Below are 8,793 nucleotides of genomic sequence, written 5' to 3'. Positions count from 1 at the left end.
CCTTCCGAAGCATAACACACCCTTCCATGGAGATAACTTAAGAAAAAGTTGATCTCCAACTACGAATTCTAACTCTTTTCTTATTCTGTCTATATAATTCTTTTGACGGTCTCGAGCTACTTTTAAGTTCTCTCTGATTAACTAAACACTTTCTGACGTCATTTGGATTAATTCTGGCCCTATCAGCTTCCTTTCTCCCACTTCATTCCAATAGACTAGAGTTCTACACTGTCTCCTATATAAAGCCTCATATAGTGCCATTCCAATACTGAAATGGTAGCTATTGTTTTATGCAAACTCCATTGGAGACAATTGTGTGTCCCAACCACCATTGAATTGTAACACACAAGCTTTTAACATGTCTTCCAATGTTTGAATGGTCCTTTCTGACTGACCATTTGTTTGATGATGAAATATCGTACTAAATTGTAACTTATTCCTTAAAGCTTCCTATAACCATGGCTAGAACTTAGAAGTAAATCTAGGATCTCTATCTAACACTATTGACACCGGTGCTTCGTACTAACTCACTACCCTGTCTACATATAGATTGGCCAACTTGTCAAGTGCAAATGTCATCTTGACTGGAAGAAATCTGGCTATCTTCATGAGTTTGTTCACTATTTCCCAGTTGTCGTCATAACTACTTGAGGTTCTAGGTAATCCAAAAAAGAAATCCATCGTTATATGTTCCCATTTCCACTCAGGTATTGAGAGTGGATTAAGTAATCCCACTAGTCTCTGACATTTTGGCTTAATCTGCTGACAAATTAAGCATTTATCCACATAATCAGCTATGTTGGGAAGGATTCGTCCAAAAATGCCTCTTCTGGGTCCAGTTAGAGCTAGAAACATGGTCTAGCTTGAGAGTAGGAACCTTTTGCCAGCGTAACCCGAGGGACGCTTTCATAAGTTGTGATCCCGAAGGGTCACAATTTGAGGCATACATGGTGATCCTAAAGAAACATCGAAACATAAACATAAGGTGTGAACTCGAAAGTTCACAACATGCGATGTACGTAACCTGCTAAGAACACTAATAGTCACTATCAGTCTAACATCGACATAAACATGCAATGATAATCTTACAACATTCTCATGAGCCTCTAGAACAGTCTCAACAATCCATCCATCAATCAAATATTGGAAAAAATCACATAATATCATATTTTTTGTAACATAAACACGAGTTTCCAAAACATCCTCAACAATCCAACCATAGCAAGTCATAGTAATTCAACCCATCCAAATTGAATCATACTTTCAGTGCAATCACAATCTTAACACTAACTTGGGTTCGAAGGCGAACTGGTAGTAAATCACTTACCTTAGAGACATACGAGTGAGTCATGTTTAAATGATAACCTAAACAGTTTGTACTAGATGGATAAGGCTGGGTACCTTATCCTGGTGACACTACGAATATGACCTGCTTTGTAGATGTCATAAGTGTTGGAAAGTGCAACAAATGATCTGATCTTGATCATTCATGTGGAGACATGTGAGCGGAGGTATCCTATACAAAGAATTTATATTAGACCGAATCACAAAATGATTAGTCTCATTATATAACACCGTTAATAATATAGATTTATATTTCACCAGAATGACCAAGGTGACATGACTTGAGTCCTGAGTCAGTTGTGAACTCCTACCTATGAAGGCGGTCATTATTTTGTATGGGTGAGAATGGCCAGATTTTCAACTCAATATGCCTACCATTTTGGAGATTCGTCTAATTGAGGAGATGGGAATACAGATGAAATTCGTTCATTCCCTGATGTCGGGGTAAGTAGATAAATTGCTCCCTTAAGGAATTATATATAAGGTAGTTATTATATATATATAACTACTATTAATTAAATTATTTTATTTTATTTTATTTTAATTAATGGGAGGGAGTTACAACTCCCTCCCCTGATCTCTCTCAACCCGTAAGTGGAAGTTTAAGTTTAGTTTATTCTTCCATAATTCTAGCTTTTGACAGAGCTCTCTCTTTGGGGTTTTCCAAGAAAATAGAGAGAAGAAATTTTTCTTCTTTCTCTCTTAATTTCATTCATTCTTCCAAGAATTCAACCAAAGCCCACAACTCTTGCTTGAATTCTCAATCCCAAGAGTCTTGGTTTGGAGATCAAGATCTAGATCGACGCATTCATGATCGTGGATCGAGGGAATTATGCGAAGAAGGTATTTTTCAAAGGTATGTATTTTTCTTCCCTATTTTTTATTTAATCTGCATGCTGTAATTTCATTTTTAAATGCATAATGGCTATATTTTTCTGTAAAATGTTCAATTATTTATTTTTTGGGATTTGGGTCCGATCCCCGTTTTCCCCACAAACCTTAACGAATTCCTTTAGGATATTACTTAAAATTTGCTAATCCGATTGCAAATCAATGACTCTATTTCGCATCTTTGTACGATTTAGTGGAGAAGGGCACTACAAGAAATAATAGATACAATAGCTAATGGAAAAGGCTATAAAAGACCTTTCATAGTTTTTTCGAAGGTCCTGACAGCCTATGTTATTAAAAGTCTATGACTTTTTATAGCCTTTTTGTAGAGCTATAATGGATACTATAATAGAGAATGGAGATATAACATGTATACATGGCTATGAAAATATTCAATAGCATTAGTCATTAAAGCTATCTTTAACATAAAATAGCTTGCTCTCAGTTCTATCTTTATTATATAATAGCATTTTCTTAATGCTTTATTTGACATATGATAACCTTTTTTTAAGGCTATTATATCATATATATAGCTTTAATCTTATGTTATAACAAATAGCATTGAAATTATGTTCATTTACATTACAAACACTTGTTTTAAGTTAAATAGACATTTGAAATAATTCACAATGTATGGATTAAATACAATGATTTCCTTTCATTATTGAAAATTTAGTAATCAATTTATATTAGAAACTAAAACTATTATCCAATAATACAAAAAATACATCAAATGTAATTTTCAACTAGACAAGATTCACAAAATACAAAATTCATCAAGTTCTGAGGATTATACCATCATGGAATTGAGCTTCCATCTTTGATCTTCATCTACCTACATAAAAAGTGAATTAACATCAGGTTGGTTCTCAAACCACAATTGAATGTCAAAACTATATAAAAAGTACATAGTTGTCATTTTGACTCTCAAAACAACCTAAAAAATATGTAGTTCATTAATAATCGACAAAGTTACATAAACACAATTATTAAACCTTTAATTACCTCTAAATTCATGAGTCTGTCATTCATTTTAGCTATTCTTAATATAACAAATATATATAAGCATTGGTCAGGAAGGATAAGTTGACATTAAACTTTATAGATCATTGAAATAATTGCCAATTAGGCAATAATAATATAAGCAATGGTCATGGACTCTAAACATATGAAAATAGTAGTAAAATAGAAACGAAGGCACAATGAATAAATATGTTAAAAACAAATTCGGAACAATATGTAAAATATGGAGATGTTTTACAATTCTAATAATAGATTGAAATCAACAATAAAGCAAAGTGTAACTTGTTTACCCATTAAGAAAAAAGCAAAAAATAAGCATGACAAACATGCTAAAATAATACTTTTATATCTACGGTTCATTGACAAAAAGATTCCAATCTTGTCTATAGTCATAAACTTACAAATAATACTCATGGTAAAACAAAGCAAGAAACAATTGAAGGTGAGAAGAGAAATAGTGTAGAACAAGAGAGAAGAAAAGGAAATTTTTATCAAAAGAATAAGAAAGCGATAATTCAAAATATTCTAAAAGATGTTTTGAACTGAAATTTGAGCATTTTTATGTTATTACCCACTTTAAAAGTCTCTCCTGTTCGAATCGGTGTAGAATGTCTTATCCATAACCACATTCATTGTCAATCTTGTAACTTCCTTTCTCACTTTATCATCCACTAGATCATTGGACCAAGCTTAAGAGTAGGAAATCACGAGAACCATTATCAACAAATTCTGGACCTTTACACCAAAAAATGACATTGAAAATGGATGGATAAATCAAGAACATCTCTAAGGGATTTTTTTTTTCCCATTGAAAAACCTAGAATTCCTCTCATCCCAAAATCTTCAAAAAAAAAATTGTTTTTGTTAATGTTGTCCTGTAAGAGTCCTTTCGTTTTCTTAAAAAATTATGATTTGAAAATTAGCAAAGGAAGGAAGAGTATAATTACTAAGTATAGGTTGAACGCATAGGCATGATTGATGCACATTTTAAAATAGATTGTCTACTAAGAAGTCTTTCAAATCCACGCGTTAAATTACATTCATACAAAGTTCTAAAAGTATATAAACGTACAACTTCTCACAACTTTTAGTAAAAAGAAGTCTAGAAATATTTATTACTTTCAACAAACTAAGTAACAAAAAATTGACCAATTCAGCATCACAACAACTCACTAAAGATGCAACCAAATTTCCACATATTTGGGTAACAATATCAACCAAAGATAGTATATTAAGGCTAATTAGCTGTAATAAAAAAAATCCATGTCCTAAGTGACTAATTACAACACCTACTCGTACACAAATTTAAATAAAAATCAGAATATGTGAAATTTAAGAACTTACATAAACAAGTCTTAAATAAATATAAACTCCTTTAATTAAAAAGTCAAAAGCAAATCATATACCTCACTCTTTCAAAATTAAGAATCATCTGTATACCACCATCTTGACCAATGAAAAACTACTCAACTGAAGGGAGAAGAAAGAAAATAATGTTAAAATCAAGAATCTAAATTCCACAACAAAGATAACAAAGTAAACAATAATAGTTTTTCTCGAATAAACGAACTTATTAAAATGAAAGAGGTAAAGAAACACACAATAAACGCAAAATAACAATACATAAGAGAAAACATTGCGTTTATATGTACAAACATTTTTTTTGCGGGGGAGCATCGAGTGGGTTTTATTTTGCACCAGATCTAGGTGAGCATCGAGTTCTTCACAGTGGGGGAGTTTTAGATCGGACCGAGTTCTGGACTGAATCAAGACTTGGATAGAGTTCGATCAAGGATCGAGTTCTAGACTAGATCGAGTTTGAATGGTCGAACACCAACACTAGAAGAAGTTGCACATATAAACGTTCAAATCTGAATAGAATGCACAATATGGTCGACGATGAAAGCACGTGTGATTGGACAAAGGGTAGGGAAGCTTTGGATTTGTGCATATGGCAGAGCAGTGTAGATCAAAGATGGATCTGCCTCCATCAACGACCATTCGCTAGAGGTAGAGAGCTGACAAAAGAAGTACATTGAGAAGTATAAAACCCTAGGATTTGGGCTCTGAAACCATGTGGAAACAATATTTGACTGAATAATTTTTGTATATTAACTTGAGATTTACATATGAAATTTATAGAAAGGACGATAACCTAATTATAGCCTAAATATATGCATAATACATAAATTAAGGCCTACATATCTCAATAGTACCTTTACTACTATGGTAGACAAGAGCTCATTTTTTGGAGAAATTGCACAAGTCAATAACCCTTCTTGAGAGCAAAGACACCTAGGAACATGAATCTTATAAATTGGTTTAGACTCCCCTGTAGAAACAACCATTGTCAATGATGTATTTCCTCATGTATTGCAAATAAAAAAAATAATTCCAAGCTTTTCATCTCTCGACAGCAAGCGAAACAGTGGTAGGGATTTGAGAGAAAGAAGAATTTAGGTTTTTGCTTGTAGAGGGGAGGAAATAAGTGAAAAGGGAAAAAAACAAAGATTTTTGTGCTTTGATGGAGTGAGGCTTATGGCACTTCACACGAAAATTTTTGGTGCCCCTCAAAATTTCATTTTCAACATTTTCCGCTTTTTTGTGTGATATTCCATAACCTATTTTCTAAAAGGTTATATTCAAAAGCTATTATAAGTCCTATTTGTTATAGTGTGGGACCAATCCAGAAGCAATTACGTTGGAGGTCATATGAAAAGTCTGAAGGTCAAAAATGATATAACGGTCAGTGAATTAGTGAATATTATGCACCATTGACTGAATATTAAACCAGATATGTTCGATAAACATATCAATTGTTGTTACATTATATTAGTCCCTATTCCTTAATTGACATAGTTGACGATGAAGATCTTGGCTTCTTTTTAAAGACAGTAATACATCCTAGATGCCATTATTTATATCAGTTACAACTTGCGAAAGCCATGGAATACACGCCGAGAATGCTTGCCAGAATACTTACAAGCAGTGCAATCCAATGAATAAACCCATTCCAACCAGTCAAAACTTTGGGTTTGCAACCATTCCAACGCGTAATATTCCCACCATGTCTTCGTTGGATGATCATATTGAGCCATGTAACTTGGAGGACGATTGAAGTGAAGCTTGGTTTGTTCATAACAATTAACCCAAATGTACTCTGCAGTTCGATACTGACCATGAATATGGACAATCTTCAGGACTACAAACTCCTCCAAAACCTTGCATTCATGTTCCAACCCCACCTGCTTACGTCCCACCAGTGGTGTTGCGTTCGATTCAAATTCATTCCATCATTCCAACCCAACCAGTTTTAGATATACCCAGACCATTAGAAAGCCCATCGTATGACAACCTCATGACTGTTTGAATGAGAGGATAAAAAGGTCGGCCAAATTTTCTTTTCAAAATATGACTTGTCAGTTAAATTGTCAATCCTTGCAATAAAAAAGAACTTCAACTATCGTGTAGAGAAGTTAAGGAATAGCTTGCTAACTATATGGTGTTCAGTGGTGGAATGCAAGTGGAGGATTCGTGCAAAAAAATTGAAAGAAAGTGATTCTTTTAAAGTTACAAAATATCCAAGTGAACATACATGTTCTCTTGAAATGAGAATGTGTAATCATTGACAAGCAAAAAGTTGGATTATTGGACACTTAATCAAGTTCAAATACAAACAAGTTGGTCGAACATACCGCCCGAGGATTATAATTAAAGACATCCGACAAGATTTTGGAGTGAATATAAGTTACAAATGGGCTTAACGCGCTAAAGAGTATGGATTACGCAATGATTATTCTTAAGGAATCATACTGATGTCTAGGACATATTGTGTTTCCCCGATGAAGATGCTTATAATTAATATGGACAATGGATATTTGGAGGGGTTGGTTCATCTTTGTTCACGGGTATGTACATGTATGGAGTTCAATTGCATGGAGATCCCATGCTCTCATAAAATATCTGCGACAACCCTTAGAAACATTAATGTTCAAACATTACGTGCAAAATGGTTTATAATTGAGAGTGTGCTTGCTATTTATGCAAAACCAATCTTTCCTGTTGAACATAGACAAGAATGGAGTCGAAGATCAGATTTTGAAGACTTTGAAATTCTACCACCACGAAAGGTACCAAGTGCGGGTAGACGTCAAATCGTTAGGATACCTTCTGCTGGAGAGTGTTAGTTTCTATAAACGTGTAGCAGAAGAAAACTGAATCATTAAGCACTCTAGTTCATCTATTTTAGCTATAAGTAAGCATGCTCATCAAATGATAAAAGAGGGTTTCAAACATACCTTTGAAGATCCTCTTCTTCAACAAAATTCAGCTGCAATTCTCTCGAATTCTGGTTGTAGACCACCACTAGAGCTTTTTTAATATCCTTTAGGAGCCTTAGATTGAATTGTGGGACTCAAAACTAGCTGGAATTTAGGGAAAGGAGGAGAAAGGTCACTGATTCATTACTGTTGAAGAATCCTTCTTCAAACTTGAAACTTCAGCAAAAATTAGGTATTTTTGCATACCTTTTTCCACTCAAATCTTAGTGTTTTATATTGAAAATTCATACAAGAATTGATTGCCTGAAGTAATTCCAGCTCCTCCTTAAAAAATGAGCTGGAACTGGGAGTGGAAGGGTGACTAACTTGGTAGCTTGAAAGTGGGATGGGATTTTCCATTTTCAATTTTCTTTTTAATTTTGAAATTGATTTTCAAAATCAAAAATCATTTTTTAATTTTAATTCTTTTAATTAAAACTATTTTTTTTAATTTTATGAAAATTAATTTAATAATGAATTTTTCTAATAAAATGAATAATAATTAATTAATTAAATAATTTAATTAATTCTATTATTTAATATCAAATATTAAATCAATTTATCACCCGTTCCATCACCATGAATCTCCATTCATGAAATTAATATTTAAATCATATTTAAATATTAATCGATTCTCCAATTTCGTTTAATTCCATAATTAAACGTGTAATTATATCGCATATAATTACTAATTCTTTTAATTCAAATTTGAACGATTCAAATTAACTTATCATGCTATTTTAAGGCTTGTTCCGTTTGTGAGCTAGTAGGGGAACCTAATGGACCTACAGCTCATGAGCTCCAACGATCCAAGATTAATTTATTAAACTTTTTACACCGAATTAACCCCCATTCGTCAACTGCTGGGTCACTCCACTAAAGCCCAGTAGTTGCATTCCCCTCACTATAGATATATTATGTCCATTCGATATAACCATGATTAGTAAGTTAACCCTTCACAGGTTGTTCGTAATAACTGTTGGGTCAATAGTTGTTTTACCCCCGAGATTACCTCTTGTTTCTTAAGTTCCACTAATTTTCTAATGAACAAGTTGTTTGTGATCCAATTAACAAACTATATCTCTTTCGGCCCAATGAGAGTGCGGGGCCCCATGTTCAAGACTCAGAATCAGCATTTAAGGAAATAACCTCTTTACTATCCCTGAAAGCGGTTGGAATGAATTCCATCTTGCACTCTATTTTCCTAGGTATCAAC

Source organism: Benincasa hispida, chromosome 6 (genome assembly GCF_009727055.1).
Source record: "Benincasa hispida cultivar B227 chromosome 6, ASM972705v1, whole genome shotgun sequence".
Taxonomy (NCBI): domain Eukaryota; kingdom Viridiplantae; phylum Streptophyta; class Magnoliopsida; order Cucurbitales; family Cucurbitaceae; genus Benincasa; species Benincasa hispida.
Note: the sequence above shows the minus strand (reverse complement) of the source record.